At 56.9% G+C, this 21,385-nt stretch overlaps 1 protein-coding gene and 1 pseudogene across 1 annotated transcript in view; one reads left to right on the top strand and one right to left on the bottom strand.

The window, feature by feature from the left end:
* LOC139605317 (uncharacterized) overlaps positions 1-21,385 on the top strand; it is an 850,331-nt gene that overhangs the window by 544,087 nt on the left and 284,859 nt on the right.
* Positions 1,384-21,385, bottom strand: part of LOC139605305 (zinc finger protein 420-like) — a 52,596-nt pseudogene continuing 32,594 nt past the window's right edge.

Raw genomic sequence — 21,385 nt, 5'->3', positions numbered from 1 at the left:
GTCACCGTGGAGCCCCCGTGAGTGCCTGTGACAGATCGGTGCCTTTGCAGCCCAAGGTGCCCTGGGATGTCACCATGGAATGGCTGTGACTGCCTCTGACCACAGGGCTCTTTACCATCCCAGAAAGCCCTGGGAGGTCTCCATGGAGCCCCTGTCCCTGCCTGTGACATTCCAGCACTGGAACAGCCTGGAGACTCTTGGAAAGTCCCGATGGAACCTCTCTGAGGGCCTGTGACAAATCTGATCCTTAGCAGGTAACCATCACTAGCCCCCTGTTGCTATGGTCAGTTTCCATGGCAACCATCACCAGCCCCATGTTGCTATGCTCAGTCCCTTGACAGCTCCATGGAGACCCCATGCCAGGGGTGGTTGCCATGGACACCAGCTCAGGACTGCAGCCAGAGCCCGTTGCCATGGCAACCATTGGCAGCCCATCCCCAGGCTGATGGGATCCCAGAAGCACAGAATTGGCTGAGCTGGGAGGGACCCATCAGGATCCTCCAGTCCAACTGCTGGCCCTGCACAGGACACCCCAAAAACGCCAGCCTCGGGCTGGCAGCGCTGGCCAAACGCTGCTGCAGCTCAGAGAGCCCTGGAGCTGGGACCCTGCCCTGGGGAGCCTGGCCAGGGCCCCAGCAGCCTCTGGGCAAAAACCTTTTCCTGACATCCAACCTGAGCCTGCCCCGACTCAGCTGCAGCCGTTCCCTCCTCTCCTGTCCCTGGGCACCAGAGGGAAGAGGTTCCCACAGCCCCAGCCAGGGACCCGCTCCCAAGGCTGCTGCCATGGCCACCAGGGTTGGCACCAGCTGGGATGCTCGGTCTCCATGGGCTGGGGTTTAGGAATGGGATTCCCCAATTTCCTGCTCCCGCTAAAACCGCGCTGCCCTCGCTGCCCACCCGCCTCCCATGGAAAGCACAAAAGGCAAAGATCCCGGGCTGGGATAAGAACAATTTATTGGGAACAGCAACGAGATAAGGAACAAACAGGAATAAAAACAATATTGTCAACAGAAAGGATAAGAAAAACTATTTACAGGGAAAACTACAACATCAACAACTGTCTGCCTGGCCATGTATTTCATCCTGTCTGGAAAGGACACCCTTCTCCTCAGGAAGAGAGAGAGAGAGAGTCCCTTTCCTGCCCCTGGCAATGTTCTGAGGTGGGAGTGAATGTAATGACAGGGCCATGGCCAGACCCTCACGTTCTTCCATCCCACATCATGTCATTGACAGGGGCAGGAAAAGGTGCAGGTGTCTTCCTAGCATGGATCACAGGGAACATGGATCACCAGGGCTCTTCCCAATGTGTGTTCTCCCATAGGGGATGAAGCTGGAGTGGTGCATGAAGCTGTTCCTGCAATCGAGGCATTTGCAGGGTTTCCCTTACTGGTGCCTCTTTTGGTGTATTTTCATATGAGAACTTCTGGTGAACCTCTTCCCACACTGGGGACACTTGTAGGGCCTCTCCCCAGTGTGGATGTGCCAGTGGGTGACGAGATTGCAGTTGTGCTTGAAGCCCTTCCCACAGTCAGGGCAAAGGAAGGGCCTCTCCTGGGTGTGAATCCACTGGTGTTGGAGGAGATGGGAGCTTCTATGAAACCTCTTCTGACACTGGGGACACTCGTAGGGCCTCTCCCCAGTGTGGATGCTCTGGTGGATGATGAGGTGGGAATTCTGCTTGAAGCCCTTCCCACAGTCAGGGCAGCAGAAGGGCCTCTCCTCTGAGTGAATTCGCTGGTGCTGGAGGAGAGTGGAGCTGGTCCAAAACCTCTTCTGACACTCAGGACACTCGTAGGGCCTCTCCCCAGTGTGGATGCGTTGGTGGGTGATGAGGGCAGAGCTGCAGCTGAAGCCCTTCCCACACTCCCCACACTCGTAGGCCCATTCCCCAGTGTGGATCATCTGGTGGCAGATCAGGTGGTTCCTCTTGCTGAAGCTCTTCCCACACTCCAAGCACTTGTGGGGCTTCTCCCCATTGTGAAGCTGCCCATGGGCCACCAGCTCTGAGCTCTGGCTGAAGCTCTGACCACATTCCTGGCTCAGGGTGGGTCTTTCCTCCACAGAGCACCCTGGGCTGGGTTCTGAGCCCCTCCTCCAGTGGGATCTCTGGGGCTTGTCCTCCCTGTTTGAATTCAGCAGTGTGGAGCCACTCAAAATGGCCTCTTCCACGAGGTTCTGCTGTGGGGATTTGTCCTCCCTGGTCTCCATCCTCAGCTCCTTCTCTGGGGGAGGAAGGACAAGGAGAGGATGGGATTTGCCTCCATGCCACAGGGAAGGGGAAGGAGATCCCCCCAGTGCATCCCTGGCAGGACGGGGTTGGCAGCAGGGTTGTCCTGCAGCCGGGGGCTGTGCTGGGCTGGGAGATGGAGCAGGAGAGAGGGGGAAAGGAGCACTGACTTCCCCCTCACCTGCCTGGGTGTCCCAGGGCTCCTTCCTGTTTCTCGCAGCCTCCTCATCCATCCAATCGAGATTTGGGAATGGGAAATCCCGTTTCGGGGACCAAACAAAGGTTTCGCACATTGTCTTTTGAAGTGGTTTGAAGGCAAACCTGGGGAGAGTCTAAATCAGAATTACAATTTAATAAGAAAATTTAGATCAAGGCAATGATACAGAAACACTGCCTTAAACTGACAGAGTCAGGATATAACCTGACACCCTGTTGCTGATCAGGATGGTGGCTGCAGTCCCATTAAATGGTGGCTGCAGTCCTGTTGGAGAGATGAACGTGATTCTGTCCAAGCAGTGATCCTGTAGAAGGGTCTGGTCTTCCTCTGCAGGTCCAGTGGTGGTTCTGGAGCTCTTGTCCTCTGGGAATCCAGCAGGCAAGCTGCTCCTGGTGTTGCAAGGCTCAGCTTATATCCAGGTAGGAATGCTTGGATCCTCCCCCTGGGCGGAGCATCCCACAATGGGATGATGGAATTTTATCAGTCCTGCAGTGACACACAATGGCCCATTCACAGAAGATATCTCCCCTGGAGGGCGTTATCAGGGCTGAGTCATGGAAGAGATAAAGAACCCTGCCCCGCCTGTTTATAGCAGTCGATGAAGATTGGGATTGAAAACATGCATTGGGTTCCATCTTACACTGCAACCTGAAACAGTGGGGGAATCCCTGCTCAGGGGGTTAACACCACCCCCCTTACCCAAACTGGCTCAGGTGTAAAACCCCCACCCCGGGAAGGCCACACACACAGGGGACAATGTCACACTTGCCCTGCCCCAGGGCAGGTCTCTGTCCCTGTCACTCCCTTGCTCTCTCCCCTTTTCTCTTTCTTTCCATCTCTCTCTCTACCTCACATTTACTGTTTAATAAAATCCACCTTGGATTTGGTCTTGCTAGCACCTCAATTGAGGTGGAGGCATCTCTCTGAAAATTTTCTTATCCAGATTGCGAGACTATTTTGGCACAGTGAGTTTAGGCACTCTTCTCTGACCCCAAGTGCCTTTCACAACAGCATGGTTCCCTCCACTTAGGAGGTTGTGGCTCTTTCTGGAAGAACTCTCAGAAACTTGTACACAGTCCCTCCTTCCTCCTGGGGAACTTATGGAAGAACTGATGAGGAAAATGGCTGCTGTGGGTCTGGAGCGTAAAGAAAATATTTTGTTGTCCTTCCTTGAAAAGTTTGTTAAAATCACTGGAGGAAAGGGAGAAAATGTTACCAGCAAGACTGACAAGGTTCATTCACCCCATGGTGAGGAACACAAGGCTGCTAAAAGTCCTGCAAGAAGCCCAGCTCAAGTAGCTAAATGCCCAAATAACTCCAGCCAGGGGTCTCTGGGAGGATTTTTTTGGAGAGTGTTCGGAGCCGGCAGGTCCCGGACTCGAGCCCCAGATATCTCCGGGCTCCCTAAGAGGAGCTTTTTCGGGGGCAGAGGAGCCGCGATCGCCCCTCGGGAGGGTCCCGGGGGGTCCACGTGGGGATGGCCCGGTACCGACGGGGCGGGACATTGGTTTTGGGGATCCCCGTGAGAGCCGGGGCTGTGGAACGGGGGACCCCCGGGGCAGGGAGAGGGGAAGGGGCGATACCGGAGCTGGGGCACCCCCGGCAGCCCGGAGATGAGGCAGGGACGGGACCCCCTGACCCTGACAGGGGCATGTCCTGGGGTGACTTCATGATGCTCGTGCCCCATCGGTCCCTTTAGCCCAGAAATGAGTTCTGCACCTTTAAGGCTGGTTCTGAGAGCCAAGGGGAGGAGGAAGAAGCTGCAGTTTGTTTTCATACACTGCACTCACTCCTCCACATTCCAGCTCCTGGATGGACAGAGGGCGGGACAGAGCTCTCCTTTGCTTTTAGTTAGTTTTTAGCTCTCTGAGGCAGAGAAGTTCCTGGACTGTGGTTTTTCTTTTTCTTTGTTGCTGTTTAAACCTGCTCTGAACTGAACACCCAGAACACCACTGGCAGCTCCCACCTGTGGCCCACCTGGCCAAGCCTGGGCTGCAGCATTTCCAGCACTGCAGAGACTGATAAGAGACTGATAAGAGACTGATAAGAGACTGAGTGAGCTGAGCTACAGCCCAAGGAGGGACATTTCGAGATCATCATCTCCTTTGGAGCAGCGAGAAGTCTTATTGTTTAATATTGTTCATTTGTTGTGCTGGTGAATGCTTTGCCTGGTAAATAAACAGATTTTTTCCCCTTTTCTCTGAGGAAATCTATTCTTGATCCGGCTGGGGTAGGGGCCGCTTGTATTTGCTTTCTAGAGGAAACTCTTTTGGAGATTTTCTCCCAAATTTGCCATAAACCAGGACAGGGCGGTGGGAAGAGGGGGGGAGCCCCAAGTGGCTGGTCTGGGGTGAGGCTGGAGAAGGGGACCCCAAACCTCCCCAGAATCCCTAAGCAGGACCCTGGAGAGGGGGGATCCCAACGACCCTTGAGGATCCCCAGCAGCCCTGAGACGGGGAACCACCAGAACCCCGGAGGGATGAGACTGGACATGGGACATTCCTGGTGGCTTTGTTTTATTCAGTCTTGATTTCTGGAGGTTTTTATGGACACCAGATGACTTCTAGAGATGGACTTGGGTGGGAGGAATCCCCAGCCCAAGGCATTCACACCTTGTTTTTCCCAAAACCAGGATTTTCCCCAAACCATCCTGCAGTGACATCCCCCATGTCCTGCTCTGGGTGAGCTCAGTCCCAAACCTGACCCTGATCCTGGTCTCAATCTCACTCCATGTTTAGACACACTCACAGTTCTGTATTTAATCTCATCCCAGCCCCACACTCATCTAGCCCCAGACCCAATCCCAACCCCAGCCCTAAAGCAAATCCAATGTCTAGCCCTAACCCCAATCCCAGCTCTAATCCAAATCTCAGCCCCAACTCCAAGCCCAGCCCCAATTCCAGCCCCTTCCTAAATCCTCAGCCCCAAACCAAATCCCAGGTTCAGCTTTTCTGGGGCTTTGGGGGTGTCTCTGTCCCTGTGACCCCGATGATGTTTGGGTGGGGTCACAGCAGGGCTGAGAGGGACAGAGACCCCCCCGGCCTCCCCAGGGGTGAGAAGGTGGCAGAGCCCCCCCAGCCCCGAGCAGCCTCAGCGGTGAGAGGGACACAGAGCCCCTGGTGCCCAGCCCTGCACAGGCATTGCCTGAGGCCAGAGGGATGGAGACCCCCCGAGCATCCCCCAGGGCCAGGGGACAGAGAGCCCCGAGCATCCCCTGGGCTGAGAGGGACAGAGACTGCCCCGAGCACCCCCTGGCACAGGGGAGAGAGGGAGGGAGACCCCCCAGGCATTCCCTGGGTGAGAATGATGGAGACCCCTGGGGAATGGCCTGGGGTGACAGGGACAGGGACACCCCTGGGGAATGGCCTGGGGTGACAGGGACGGGGACACCCCTGGGGAATGGCCTGGGGTGACAGGGACGGGGACACCCCTGGGGAAAGGCCTAGGGTGACAGGGACAGGGACACCCCTGGGGAATGGCCTGGGGTGACAGGGACAGGGACAGCCCCTCCCAAGCCCCTCTCAAGCATCCCCCAGTGTGAGAGGCTCTGTGACCCCTTGAGCATTGCATGGGCACTGGACAAAGTGAAGTTGTTTCTTGACAAAAATCAAACTTAAGCCTACAGAAAATGCCTTGAATTTGCTCTTCCCACAAGTAACTTGTGGTGGAAACGCGAACAAATCGCAAAATTTAATAAACTGACAGTAGAAGCGATTCTGTGGCAATTCCAAAATCCATTGGTCCTGCAGAGCTCCAGCTCAGCTGCTGGCACATTCCAATTTTTAATTTGGGTAGTGTTTGGGGTGAGGGTAGTAAGCTGGCCAAGCTGCAGGGGCCCCCTTTGATCTTCGAGGGGATCCCTGCCCACACCCTGTCACCACAGATGAGAAACGCTCCCTTGGGAAGCACTCTGGGAAACGGAGAGGACTTAGATAATGTTTTGGCAGTATAATTGCACCAGTCAACATCATTGTATCTCTTATCATTTGGTGATATATCTTTTCTCACTATCATCTGTGGTTCAGGTTTCTCATGCCAATTTTGTTGGGGTGGCTCATAGAAAAAGTTGACACAAGAAGTCGCTTTGAGGAGCCCGGTAGGTCTAGTTCTTGGAGCTCCTGTGGTGCATGGGGTAAGATCTTCATCCACTCGTCCCAGGTGTCTACCAGGGTGGGCTTCTTACCTGCACAGGGATATTCATTTGGCGACAGGGGAATTCCCACCAGACATGTAGACAGCAGGTCTTTTGCACCTCCCATGGCCATGCAAAAGTTATCCTGCTTGAGAGATTTCCCCAGTGTGACCCATAGGTTTTCTGTTGGTTGTGGCACGACCCATCCAACCGCTCTTTGGATGCACAGGAGCACAGTGACGGTGGCAGCAGCTGTTAAGGTATTTCAGGGTGTCCTGGGAGTGGCCATCTGGTCCTCCAGTGAGTCAGGTATCGACTGTTCGAGCACTGATAGAAACATGAATGGTCAAGTTAGTTGTCACTGTAATTTTCTTCATTTTATCCCTATTGTAGGGAGAGCGAGGGATTGGCAATTGGGGCAGGTGGAGACAATTGCCTTGGCTTGGTCTTTGGAAATCTTAAATTGACCTACTAAAGCTGGAGCATTCTGAGGGAAGAATGCATGGCTTAGACGAGCCTGTTGAAAGACATGTGGTGCAGTGGGGGAAATGTGGGTGGCACTTGCTGCCATTGCTAACAAGTCTGCTCTCCGGTGGCCCTCAGTGATGTATCTTGGCAGCTCTGTGTGCGACCAGACGTGCAGGATGTGATAAGGTTGCTCTCTATGGGATATGAACCAAATTAATTCAGAGAGCAAGCTGTAGAATTTTTTTTTTTGGACTTCCTTGAGCAGGGCACGCTCTGCCCGCTCTGCTATCCCAGTGACATATGCAGAATCTGTGACTGAATTGAATGTTTGAAACGCCCTCACAGCTGCAGCAAGTTCTGCAGTCTGGGGGGAACCTTCAACAACCTGGATATCAGACTCCCACTTCTGATAGTCCGGGTCCCTCCAGGTGAACACTGACTGGTGAGATTTGCCTGAACCGTCAGTGAACTCCGTGATAGAGTTTTTGAGTGGAGTTTTACTTTTATCTGATTTTGGGGCCAAATGCAGTGAATCTTTAAAAAGTCTGTGTTCAGGATAATGACTTGAAATTTTTGTGGGATAGCTGTTGAATGAAATTTGCAGATGTTCATTTGTTTGTAATAGAGAATCCAATTGTTCCAAAGTATAAGGGAGGTAAATGCACACCGGATCACAAGCTGCGAGGGTCCGGAGGCGATGTCGGCCTTTAATAATAAGTTTGGCTACAAGTTCTGGTGGGGTGGTAACTGTTTGATGTGGTTGGTGCGGCAGAAAAAGCCACTCGATGATGATGATGAGTGGGGTTTTTGAAGTATCATCCCACTGAAAGAGCAGCCCATGGAAGTTTGGGCACTTACCAAAAATACCGAGGCTGAGGGGAAGGGACCGGTCTGTCCGATGTGCCTGGCGGTGTTTGATGGCGCTGGCGACTCTCTCCAAAGCCTCCCAGGCTTCTGGCGTTAATGAGCGTGGGGAAGCCAGGTCGCCGTCTCCTCGTAGAAGGTCAAAGAGCGGTGCCAGATCTTCTGTGGTGAGGCCCAGGAGAGGTCGGATCCACGTGATGACGCCGCACTGTTGCGTGTCTCTTAATGTCTGGGGGTGCTCGTTGATGGACAGAGTTTGAGGCACGATGGTCCTTCCTGTGATTAAAAACCCGAGGTACTTCCATGGGCTCGATAGCTGGATTTTTCCCTGAGCTATCTGAAACCCCGCGCTTTCGACAGCTGCGACAGTCGTGGAAAGTGCTGCGTCTGAGTAAGACTTGGTGGAAGCACAGATTAGTACATCGTCCATGTAATGTAGGTGTGAGACTCTGTCCAAAGTTTCTCTCATCTGCCTCACGATCGTCATCGGGGACCACTGAAGAAAAGCCCCTTGTGTGAAGTTTCTGGCCCTGTTGGAGAAAGTTACATGCCAAGGGCCCCGAGACCTGAGCACAGCTCCTGGCATTGCTAAGCTATTGTTCACAGGTGTGTTTGCTGTATGCTACACTGAACCCAATGAAAGGAAGAAGGGGGCCCCTTGCCTTTTTGCAACAATAGCCTTGGAAGTTGTCCCACCTCTCGGCCTGGCTGGACTTCTCCTGAGTTTTGGGTGGTCCCCCACAGAAGACCCCTCACTTGTCTTACAACTGCCGTGACAGACAGACTGAAATGTACAAGGCCTCTCCATCAAAGACCGAGACATGAAATCCCTATGTGAAAAGGCCCCCCCCCACTCTTTCCAAGGACTGGGACTGAGACCCCTAACCTGGGGGAGGTGTGTGGGGGAGGCAAGCTAACCACAGCAAGATGGATGTTGCAGGTGCGAGCTGTGGACCAAGAAGACGATGGCTCTCACCCACTGCAGAGAACATGGACTGTGTGTACCCTTCTCTAAATACCATTTTTTCTCCCAAAAATACAATGGACTACCTTTGATTCAGTTTCAAGTTTTACCCCTTCCCCCATCAAAAAAAAGAGTATAATAAGAGTTCGGATGAATTGCAACCCTGAGATCTCCCCAGACGTGACCTGGTGAACTCCATTGGCTGGACATCAAAGGACTTCGCCGTTCTACGTTTGGTAGCTCTATACCTTCCTTTCTCTTCCTCCCTCTTTTTCCCTTTTCCCCAATTCCTTCCCAATGCATTTTCTTGTGGTTATTCAATAAAGGTGCATTTGTTTTGATTATCGCTGCAACCCCCTGTACCGTGTCAGTGTTTTTTGCACTCTTAGATCAACCCACGAACCATCACGAAACCCATTCGTAAGGATGGATCGTGACACTTGCATACATACTATAGAAACCTTCTATCAAACCTTAAAAATTCTCTACAAATTCATTTCCAACATTACTGGGTCTGGCACCGCCCAGATCTGGTGTTTGCTGCCACCTCCGGTGCCCAGATCTGGAAATTCCCTTGTTCCGGCAGAGCCAAGTCCTGCAATTTTCTGGTAAAGAAAGCCAAAATCTGGCAATTTCCCACTGCTGACGCTGGCAATGCCAAGATCCGGTGTTTGCTGCCACCGCCCGTACCCCAATCTAGACATACTTGGTTCGAAGACAGCCCAAGTGCAGCAGTTTTTTGGAAAAAGAAGACAAAACGCAGCAATTTCCTGGTGCCAAGACTGTCACCACCCAGACCTGGTGTTTGATGGCACCGCCCATGCCCAGATCTGAACATTTCCCTGTGCCACCACAGCCCAAGTCCAGCAATTTGCTGGCAAAGAAAGCCATACCCAGGCAAATACCTGGTGCCTACACTACTCTAGATCTCGTGTGTGCTGACACCGCCAGTGCCCAGATCCGGAATTTTTCAGATGCCTGCACAGCACAATTCCAGCAGTTTGCTGGCACAGAAAGGTCACATTTGGCAATTTTCCAGTGCCAGCACATTCCCCACCAAGATCTGGTGTGCGCTGGAACTGCCAGTGCCCTCATCTGGCAATTTCCCAGTGCTGGCACAACCCAAATGCAGCAATTTTCTGGCAAAGAAAGCCCAAACCGGGCAGCTTCCTGGTGCTGCCACCAGCACCACTGTCTCTGTCTCTCTGGGAGCCTCTCAGGAACCCTGGGCCAGTCCCGAGTTGGCAGACACCGGGGGCAGCCCCGACACGGCCGACAGTGGGGAGACACTCTCTGTGCCCCGAGGGTACTGAGGGCACCTGGGCTGGGCGCCTGTGCAGCACAAGAGACACCAGAGACATCGGTAGAAGATAAAGGGCCGACTCTTAGCAGGGGTTAATCCAAGGTTTTATTCCAGGTGTCCCAAAGGAGCCCCTACACCTCAGGGGCCTCCTGCCCAGAGCCCGGGAGATGTGCCAAGGTTACATTTAAAGGGAGGTGGAAACCCAAAGTAGATAACATTTGACTAACCAAGAAGTGACCCTAAGGGATGGGTACTGGGGGATAGACATTTAGGACAGCATATGGGGCAGGGCTTGGGGGGCTGACCCCTGGCCTCTGGCTGATCACTCGACATCCTGGACCGAGGCTTCTGGATGGAGGGGATGGGATGCTGAGTGATTGACAGAGAGCCAGGGTGGGGATTTGGGGATGATCTCAGCAAGGGCAAAGGATTACACAGGGAAAGGGAGGGGGGTACCATCTGGGATGAACCATTTGGGAAAAATACGGGGATACAAAACCAAAACTATTACAAAGTATTACAAAGTATAAAAACACACTACAACACACCACCCAGATCTGGTGCCTGCTGCGCAAGTGCCCAGATCCAGAAATTTCCCAGTGCTGGCACAGCCCAAGTCCAGCAATTTGCTGGCACAGAAAGCCAAAATCCGGCAATTTCCTGATGCCAATACAGGTGCCCAGACCTGGTGTTTGCTGCCACTGCCAGTGCTCAGATCTGGATATTTCCCCATTCTGGCAGAGCCAAGTCCAGCAATTTTCTGGCAAAGAAAGCCAAAATCTGGCAATTCCCTGCTACCGTCATTGGCAATGCCAAGATCCGGTGTTTGCTGGCACCACCAGTGCCCAGATGCGGGAATTTCCCGGTGCCGGCACAGCCCGAGTCGAGTAATTTTCTGGTAAAGAAAGCAAAAACCTTGCAAATACCTGGTGCTGGCCCCACCCAGATCTGGTGTTTGCTGGCACTGCCAGTGCTCAGATCCAGCAGTTTCCCAGTGGCAGCACAGCCCAAGTCCAGCAGTTTGCTGGCACAGAAAGACAAAACCCGGCAATTTTCTGGTGTCAGCACCAGCACCACCCAGATCTGCGGTGAGCTGGCACCGCCAGTGCCCAGATCTGGCAATTTCCCTGTGCCAGCACAACCCAAATGCAGCAATTGTCTGGCAAAGAAAGCCAAAAGCCGGCACCACCCAGATCTGGTGTGTTGGGGTTGGTTTAAAAGAAGAAGGAGACCTTGGCTTAAGGCCGTGGGATAACCCTCTTTAGTTGGGGTCAGCAGGAGCTCCCACCCATAATCCTCTTGTTCAATTATGCAGACTGCTACTAGAAAGTTCGGAGTTATCTGTGCTACCGTTGGTTAATTTTACTGCAAAAATTGTAATATTCATAATCCTTCCTTCCTCTTGGATCCTTCCCTCAGATCCCACCTTAACCCCTCCCCATATATAAATGGATAAATATCCCTGCAGGACCCTGGACCCAGGCTTTTTTCTGCTTTGCTCTCTGTACTGTGCACGCCGTCCTGTTTGTTGTGTTTGCCTTCATTAAAGTTCTGTTTCCAGACAAGCAGATGAAAGCAGTCTCTCTCTGTAAAGTGGCCAGAGCTGGTTCTCAGGGAAACCACTGGCCAATGGTCTGGACGAGGACCAGAAGGTTTCACTGGTGTTTGCTGGCACCACCAGTGCCCAGATCTGGAAATTTCCCTATTCTGACACAGCCCAAGTGCAGCAGCAATTTACTGACACAGAAATCCAAAACCCGGCAACTTTCTGCTACTGGCTCTGGCACCGCCCACATCTTGTGTTTGCTGTGCCAGTACCCAGATTTGGAAATTTCACGATGCCAGCAGAGCCCAAATCCGGCAGATTTCTGTCGCTGCCAACGACACCACCCAGATCTGGTGTTTGCTGGCAGCGCCAACGCCCAGATCTGAAAACTTCCTGGTGCCAGCACAGCCCAAGTCCAGTGATTTGCTGGCACAGAAAGCCAAAAGTTGCAAATTTGCAGGTTCTGGCTCCAGCACCATCCAGATCTGGTGTTTGCTGGGACTGACAGTGCCCAGATTTGGAAATTTCCCAGTGCCTTCACAGCCCAGGTCCAGCAATTTGGTTTTAGCTAGCTTAGGCAGAGAAGTTCCTGGGACTGTGACTTTCCTTTTTCTTGGAACTGTTTAAACCTGCTCTGGACTGAAAACCCAGAAAAACACCGGCACCTCACACCTGTGGCCCACCGAGGTCTGGGACGCTGCATTCCAGCACCAGAGGGACTTAGAAGAGACCGAGTGAGCCAACTACAACCTACAAAAAGCACCTTCTGAATTTGCCATCTCTTCAGCACTGTCAGAGGTTTTATTTAATATTCATTTTTCATGTTTGGGAATACTTTACTTGATAAATAAACTGGGTTTCTTTTCGCTTTTCTTGAGGGAAGTCTTTTCCTGAACTAGTAGGGGGAGAGGCCACTTGAACTTGCTCTCTAGACGGACCCCTTTTGGAGGTTTCCTCCCAAAATTTGCCCTAAACCAGCACAAACAGTCACAATGGAAACTTCACCAGTAGCACAACACCCCAGCCCACCAGGAAAAGAAAGGACATGTAAAGTTCTCCAAACATTTGTCCTGCTTTGCTGCAAAAGTCCTGCTGCAGACACTGTGCAGTGTGGAAAGCCAAGAGAAGCTGCAGCTGGTGGCAAATCTTGGGACAGAAGCTTGACCTTGTTCTCCAGGAGAGATTCTTGGCAAGAGCAGACAGGAGAAGATTCCTGGAAAACTGAAACAGCTTTCCAGAAGGGAAATGAAAATGAAAGAAACAATCCAAGATCTTTTCCTCTATTTATTTCTATGCTCCCCTTTTCCATGTTGCACTACTTCTCCATCCCAGGAATTCCAGATGCACTGCACCTCTAAGATCGGTGGCTTAGTGATTTTTAGACCCTCTAAAATACCATGAGCCACACACAGTTTTCCTTCCCCTGTCTTTACTGGAAGGCAACACTGGAGATGTAAGTGCAGTGCTGGGCTCAGGTAGGAATCCTACCCCAAGGGAAGGTGCCCCGACAGTGTTTGACCCTCAGCCAGGCCAATGCAGAGCAGCAAGCGAGGGGATTGCTGTGCCAGTGTGCAGGAGTCAGGGCTCTGCACCTGGGCTCAAGGCTGCAAAGTTCCCGTGTTTGGACAGACTCAGGGGCTGTGCCCGGGGCGCGCGGGGCTCGAACGTGGGGCTCGTGGGGCGAGCGGGGAACGGACACGGGGACGAACGGCCCCGGTGCTTCAGTTGCAGCGGCGGCAGCGGCGGCAGCAGCAGCGGCGGCAGCGGCGGCAGCAGCGGCAGAAGCAGCAAGAGCAGATTCGCATCACAATCTTTCTCTTTCTCTCTTTCTTGGTCTTTCTCTCTTTCTTTCTCTGTGTCTCCCTTTCCCGTTGTCGGGCACCCTCCTCCCGGGGTCCTTTGCCCGGCGTCCCTCTCCTCTCCCCGCCGTCCCTCTCCTCTCCCCGCCTCCCTCTCCTCTCCCCGCCTCCCTCTCCCCTGCCGGGCCGGGCCATGCCCCCGGCCCGCCCCCGGCCCCGGGCGGGGCTGCCCCGTGCCCGGCCCCGCCCGTCCCACCGCGGTCTCGCCTCCGCCCGGCTCTGGCCCTACTGGCGGTGGCGCTGCTGGGCGGGCATCAGTGCCTGGAGCTGGGGCGGCATCGCCGCCCTTTGCCTCGGCCTGGCCCAAGCCCGGCCCCGGCCCCGAGGCAGGCTCCAGCCCCGAGCCCGGCCCCGGCCCCGGCCCCGGCCCCGGCTCCTCCCGGGGCCCGCGGAGGACACAGGCGGCTCGGCCGCTGCCGCCACCTCCGCTGCGGCTTCCCCGGCCCGAGCTCCAGCTCTCGGCAGCGCGGCCGCCGGCCCCGAGCCTCCCGTGCCGCGTTCCGAGGAGCGAACGCCTGGGCATGGCCGGCCCGGGGCGGCTGAGGGGCGCTCGGGGGCCGTTGCTGGCCCCGGGCCGAGCGCTGACAGCCGCGTCCCGCCCGCAGGGACGGCGCACGAGGCCCTGCAGGAGCGGCACCGCCTGGGTTCGCTGCTGGGGCGCGCTCCAGTCACAGCCATGGAGCACAGAGCCCCGACAGTGCCGAAACTGGCCTGGCTGGAGGAAGAGGAGGAAGAAGTCCCTGGAGCTGCCCCAGCACAGGAGACTGAAGAGGTGGTGCCATTCCATCCACCGCAGGAGGGTGAGTGGCAGAGCTGGGCTGCAGGGCTGGAGCCTGCAGCCAACTTGGCCCCATCCCATCCCGTCCCATCCCATTCCATCCCATCCCCTGGGGAAATGCCCACGGACAGGACGGAAGAGGGGCCAGGCAGACACCCCGCAGGGGCCGTGCTCCATCCCCCTGGAGCATCCCGGGGCTCTCCCTGCCTGGGCAGCGCAGGGCTGGGCTGGGTTCTCCGGCCTCTCCCGCAGCCCCTCAGCTCTGGCTGCGCTCGCTCTTTGCCAGATGCAGCCCTGGAGCACACAGAAGAGCAGGAACGCAGCCGTGGCCTCTTCCGCAGAACAGCGCAGGTACCTGCAGCCACCCCCACCTGGGCTGGGCCTGCTGTCCCTGCTCAGCCCAGCACCCTGCTCGGAGCACTCCATGCAACATCCCCGGCTTCTTGCCCTTCTCCTACAGCTCATTTGCGACTTCATCGGGAGCATTCGGCAGGGAGAGACCAGTGCCATGGGCACTGGGCTCACAGCACATTCGGAACTCCTCAATCATGAGACCAGTGCCGCCCTGCTGGATTTGCTCCTGGAGAAGGGTGTTGCCAGGCCAGAACAAGTAAGCAGCCTGGGGCCAGGCTTCAGTTCCCCCATGAGTCCCGTGGCTTCCCCAGCTACGCCTGCTGGTCCCTGGGAGCCTTTGAGGCCATGGCAGTGCGCTGGCAGGGGAAGCACTTCTCTGGGGACCCTGGGGACATTGCTCCTTCTGGCAGCTTTCCAAGTCTCCCCGTGCCTTCTGCAGGTGCCCACCATGGTCAGGTACATTCACCGATGGCTCATGGCCAATGATTCTGCCGAGCACAGGCTGGACAAGGCCCTGCTGAATCTCACCAGAGCAGACCCAGATGACGCAGTCCTGACGCTACTGCGTGTGGCCCCGTCCTGTGACAGGTATGGGGCCCACCTGCCCAGAGGGCTCAGGCCTCCCCAGCCCATCAGCCTGTACAGCCTGGCCCAGGTGTCTGAGCAACAGAGAGTTCCAGGGCCCTCTGGCTGCTCCCTTTCCCAGCCCTAGCACGTCAGCCCCTGAGCCTGCTGCCATGCTCCCTTGCCACCCCTCAGGGGCCTGTCCCCAGAGGGCTTGGCTGCCTGGCTGCTGCTGGCCAGGGCCAGTGGGCAGAGGCAGAGCTGGCGCTCAGCCCGGGCCCATAGGGATACCCAGGCCACGGTGCTGTGTCTGAGACCCCCCTGAGACAGAGCTCTAACCCCGCAGAGCTGCCATGGCCATGTGGAAGAGCATCATGTGCTCGCCCAGGACTGCGGAGCCAGTGCAGCTGATCCTCCTGGATGTGCTGGGGAGCTGGCCCAAGCACAGCCCGTGCACCTCCAACGGGGACGAAACGGGTGTCTTTGGCCTGGCTGTGAGTTTCTCTAACTGGCCTTTGCTGGCCCCAAGGCTGCCTCTCCAGCAGCTCTCCATCCCTCTTCCCCCACTGCATCTGCCTGCTGCAGGTGCTGGCCTGAAACCTGGCCCAGGGGCAGCTCCAGGCCCAGCAGGCCCCGTGCTCCCCCTGCCAAGGGCCTTGCGGGCCTCTCCCTGCCACGCTCGGGCCCTGCCACACGGACACCTCGGCACTGAGCGCTCTCTCGGGGGGCTTTGTCCTTTGCAGGCAACCGTGGTGGTGTGGAAGATCCTCCAGGAGCCCCGTGTCCCACGTGTAGTGATGCTGTATTTCCCCCACCTCTTTGTGCATCTGCTCTTCCAAGTGTTCTTCAGCACAGAAGAGATGCCAGAGGAGGTCGATACCTTCTGGAAGGAATGCCAGCAAGAGCACGGCCTTGCCACCAGCCCCAACAGGTGCTCCATGCCAGTCCTCCTGTCCCTGCCATGTCCCTGGCCAGGAGCCAGTGCTGCCAGTGTGACCTGGGCTTTGCTGTGCACACAGGTTTGCAGTGCAGACCCTGAAGTCCCTGCTCTGCCTTTACCAGTGTGAGCACGTGGTGGTGTCAATGGAAGGCAAGCGTGGCTGGGACACGCTGCTCTGCGTTGATACCCACCACTATGCCGTGGCTCTGCTGGCCGGGTGAGCCCCCCCTTCTCCCCATTGCTCCTGGCATTTGTGCCCTGTGCCCGGGCTGTCCCACACGGTCCCTGTGGCTGTGGCCAAAGGGACGAGGGACAGCCAAGCAGACTGGAAAAGGCTGGGAAAGGAGGGTGCCCAGGAGCGGCCACATCTAAAAGGGCCCAGGTCCCCTAGCAGGGTGGTGAGGAAAGACAAGAAGCGTGTGAGTCAGTGCTGGGAGAGGCTTCCCCCCACCCCGGCTCAGGGTCTTAGTGCCATTTTCCACCTTCCAGGGAGATGCGCCAAGCATCCAGGCCCTTGTGTAAAAGGATCTTATGCTGCCTCCTTGAGATGCTCAGCAAAGAGATGCCATACTGGGATTTCCCTGCCCTGGCATTCCTTGCGGAGGTGAGCCTGAAGACCAGCATGACCTGGCTGAGCTGCCTCCCGGCTCTCTGCCCTCTCGTCGCCGCAGCCGCCTGGGACGGTGCCCGCACCCTGCACTGCTGCCTGGGCCCAGCCCTGTGCGGCTCCGGGCTCCTGCCGGCCGGCTCCCCCGTCACTGGCCTGTGCCTTTCAGGTCCTCGAGAGCCTGGACTTGAGGGACTGCAGGGACAGCATCATGGATGTCTTGTCAAGGCACCTGCGGAGGGAGCGTGCGGACATTGGCAGCCAGCTTCTCAGGGTCCTCCTCCCTCCCAGGGACCATTCCCCGCTGGTGAGAAGGGGGCAGTGGCTGAAGCCCTGCAGGCAGCGTGGGGCTGGGCAACGCAGTCCTTGGCCTTGCCTGGCCTTTGGGCACTGGGGCAGCTGCTCCCAGCTCTCCTGCCTCCCGCTTCAGCTGCCCAAGTGCTTCAGGACAGGCCTTTGGCCTCTGGGCCCTGCGGCAGCAGGATGGCATTTCACAAACTTGCCTTCCGCGCAGGCCGAAAGAATGTGGAGCCTGACCGAAGGGCTCGTGGAGCTCCTGCAGGTCAGGGTGACCACCATGCTACTGGACTATCTGTTCCTGGATAATGGTGCCCGCATACCCAGCCCCCTGGCCCTGCAGCTGGCTAAGGTGTTCCTGCCACTCTTTGACAACGTAAGGCTCTGTGCCCCCAGCCAGGGCCACTGGCTGCTGCCCGGACAGTGTGTCCTGTGGAGATGCAGGCACTGTGGGCCAGAATCAGCTGATGCTGAGCTCTTGCTGCCTTCCTGTTCTACAGGGTGATAGCCAGGTGCAGCAGCTCTCCATGACTATCTTTCAAACGTTGATGTCTGCTGTAGAAGAAGAAGGAAAAACGCCCCTGATGACACAAGTGTGTCAGAGCCTGCTCCCACTCCTCTTCCACTGCCATGATGAGAAACTGCAAGTGGCAGAGGTGAGGACTCGTGGGCTGCTGCTGTCCCCCTGGCAGGGGGCTCAGCTGCCTCCTGCCCTGCGCCTGCTGGACCGCAGCCTCCTCCAGGCTGCGGCTCCTGTGCCCTGGGCTCTGGGGCCATCTCCGCGTCTCTGCTGCTCTCCAGACTTCTCAGGAAACGCTGCTTTGTGCGGTCAAGTTCCTGGAAAGGAAAGATCTTGAAAAAACTGTGGAGAAAGAGAAACTCTCGAAGTTCGCTGAGCTCCTGGTAAGGATGGCCTGCAAGCCCCAGCCTCAGTCTGGAGAAGGCCCCTGAGGGCGGTGCACAGTGTGCGGGGCTGGCAGCTGTGCCCCTGCCCGCTGCTGCAGCCAGAGGCCACGCGGGCTCTTCTCCAGGCTCCCGTGGGCCCGGTGTTGCTGCGGGGTGGGCCGGCACCGCGGCTCCCCGGGCAGCAGCCGGCGCTCTGCCCTCTCCCCTCGGGAGCCCGGCGCCGGCGGCTGCTGGCCACGCCTCAGGGCTGTGCGGCCAGGGGAGGCCGGGGCTGGGCGCAGGCAGCGCCCGGCCCAGGGGCTGAGCCCGCGCCAACCCTTCCCTCCTGCCGCTCTCTGCAGCTGGCAGAGGACAGGAGCCGAGCGGCCGAGCACCTGCGCCGGGCCCTGCGCTACCTGGAGAGCCCGCAGGAGCCCCTGCGAGTGGCGGCCATCAGCTTCACGGGTGAGCCACGAGCCCGGGCTCCCTCCCCGGCCCGCTACAGCTCGGCTCCGGCCCCGCCTGCTGCCCCAGCAGCGCCAGCCGGGCCCGGCACCGTGGAGCCCCGCCTGGGCTGGGCATTGCTGCTGCCGCCCTCTGGCAGCCGTGCCCTGGGGCGGCAGCGTGCGCCAAGGGCCGGGCTGAGCCCTGCCGGGCCAGCAGCCCGTGTGGCCACAGCGCCGGCAGCGCCGCTGGCAGGGAGCTGTGCCGCTGGTGCCGTGACAGGCTCTGTGTTCACAGGCATGGCCGGGCGGCACCTGAGGGGGCAGCAGCAAGAGCTGCAGCTGATCTGCACTGGTGAGTGAGGCCAGCGGGCTGGCAGCGGGGGCTGCCGGGGGAGAGCTGCAAGCCCTGCCCCGGCTGCGGAGGGCTCTGCTCCCGTGGCCAGAGCACACGGAGCTTTCAGGGCCACGTGGGCCATTGGTGTCCAGCAGCTTCGGCCTGATCCCCTTGCTCCCTGCTCCCTCCTGGCCATGGCTAGAGCCGGCTGGGATGGCCCTGGCAGGGGGCTCTCCTCGGCTCCCCGCAGATCTGGCTCTGACCATGGCTCTGTTCCTCTCTCTTGCAGCCCTGGAACACCTGACGGAGGACATGAGCAGTGCCGTGTCAGAGCTGGCACTTGAAACACTGCATGTCCTCCGGGCAATACAGCGTGGGCGATATTCCACCATCTGGAGGCTGCAAGATCAGCTGCGCAGGGCATGGAGGACTCGGCCTCGCCTGTCGAGGTTCAGCTGCCTGCTCTGCCGGGTGACTGAGGAGCAGAGCTGATCTGGGAGACTGTCTTTGCTGGGGCAACCTGAGCCAGGGGTAAGTTTCCTTTTCCTTAAGGTTTTTCTTTTCTTCTTTTTCATTTTCTATCTAGATTGTAAATAAATCAATTCTAGAGAATATGTAATTATATATATTATTCGATATTATAGATTACTGTAAAGAAATCAATTCTAGAATGTGTTATGATACACAGACTGCCAGGAGCTTTTCTTTGCTGCCCAGGGTGTGCAGGGCAAGAGGCAGGAAAGGGTGAAAAGGGTGCTTGTGCTCAGGAGAACAGCAGGCTGAGGTCTCCTGAGGCCCTGAGGGGGGCAAAAGGTGCATGTGCTCAGCAAGCTGCCCAGGTGTGCAGTGGGCAAGGGGAAATGGCCAGAAGCCCCTTGGCCTTTGGTGGTTCTGCTGAAGTCTTTGTGCTGGTGACAGAGCGGCTGGGCAGGGCCCAGAGCTGCGGGGATCCCTGTGAGAGCGGTGCCTGGAGATGGCCACAAGCCCTGTGCCAGGCAGGAAGCGCCATCCGTGTCCTCCTGCCCGTCTGCTGCTGGCTGCATTGCTGAGGGCTCCCGGGTGCCTCTGGCTGGGGCTCCTCTGGAGCTGCTGTGGGGCTGCGGCGCTGCTGCCGGGCAGCTTGGCCGGGCTGGGGCAGGGCCTGAGGGGCTGGGGCAGAGCCTGAGGGGCTGGGGCCCTGGTAAGCCCTGAGCAGTGGGGCTGTCAGAGGCCATAAGCAGCCCTTGTTTGCTTTGGGATCACCGTGATTTTGGGGGCAGTGCAGGTGGGAAGAGAGAAAGTGTGGGCTTCCCTCAGCCATGGCTGGGTTTTTCCCTACCATGTAGGAGTTGGGCCTTCCTCAAGGCCCTGACAGAGATAAGAGTTTTTCCTGTTTTGCTTGTTTTCCCTTTTTGCATCTAATCTCTTTTCAAGAATGTGTTGTTTGTTTTTCCAGAGGAAGCGTTCTAGGTGGTCCAGTGTGGATGGGGAAGTGCTTGGGAGCAGCTGTGGCATGGATGGGCCATGCCCTTGGAGAAGGCTGAGGCCATGGTTTGGGAGCAGCTTTTCTTGCAGCCGTGGCTGGCGTGAGGTGGGTCCCTGTGTGCTTGGCAGGGTGGGATCAGAGCTTTTGGGAGATGGCAGCGAGCACAGGAGCATCCTGCTCTGGGCAGCTGCTGAGGGCTGGATGTGCCGTGGCTGGCTGCAGGCTGGGCACATGTCCTGCCCTCCTGCTCTGCTGCCAAAGGCAGCAGGGATGGGCAGCTCTGGGCACAGCTCTGGGCACAGCCAGCACGGCCTGGGCACCGCAGGCCTTGGCACAAGGGCACAGGAGCCCTCAGCTGACAGGCGGTTTCTGCTTTCTCTCCTTGCAGCCGGGCTCTGCGGCTGCTGAGGCTGCTCTGGGCTCTGCCAGGGCTCTGCTGGGCTCAGCCCTGGGCCCAGCTGGGCTGGCTCTGCCCTCACATTGCTCTCACAGCTCTGCATCAGACGAGCCCGTTGTGAGCACAGCGCCTGAGCTTTCTGCTTTGGCAGGTGAGTGAGACTCTGCTGCAGGCCCAGAGATTGCAGCTGGGGACACACATCCAATTGGCAAGGACCCAAACTCTCCACAGTCCCAGCTGAACGCCTGGATCTGCACAGGGTGTTTGTCTGTCCCATTCTTCCTTCTTGATTGGCAGGAATTGTGCAATTGCACTTTCTTCCTCCTCTAGAAGTGCCTGAGTGGGCCAAAGCTGGTGAGTGGGCCGTGCTCCTGAGGCAGTGCAGTCTGGAGGTGATGGATGGAGAATTGCCCTTCTGCACTGCCAAACCAGAGCAAAAAGCCCTAAGTGGGACTTTGTGTCTCTAAGAAATCCCTGACAGTTTCAAAGGGAATGTGCAGCTCCTTCCCAGGCTGAGAAGGAAGGTCATCTTCTAAAGGATTTGGGCTTTGACAGAGTTTCCATTCCCCGTCCTGCTTGGAGCTGGAAGGGCACAAAGCAATTTCCTCTTGCTTTGAGCACAATTTCAAATGGCAATGTTGGAAACAAAGCCCAAAATCTTTTCAAAGGCTGCTGGGGTCAGTAAGATGGATCCATGCCATCAGCACATTTACAATGTAAATAACTGAGTTCCCTTTT

The sequence above is a fragment of the Agelaius tricolor genome, unplaced genomic scaffold, assembly GCF_023055355.1.
Source record: "Agelaius tricolor isolate 1412-34295 unplaced genomic scaffold, bAgeTri1.0.p SCAF_64, whole genome shotgun sequence".
Taxonomy (NCBI): domain Eukaryota; kingdom Metazoa; phylum Chordata; class Aves; order Passeriformes; family Icteridae; genus Agelaius; species Agelaius tricolor.
This window is presented reverse-complemented; position numbering and strand designations above follow the sequence as displayed.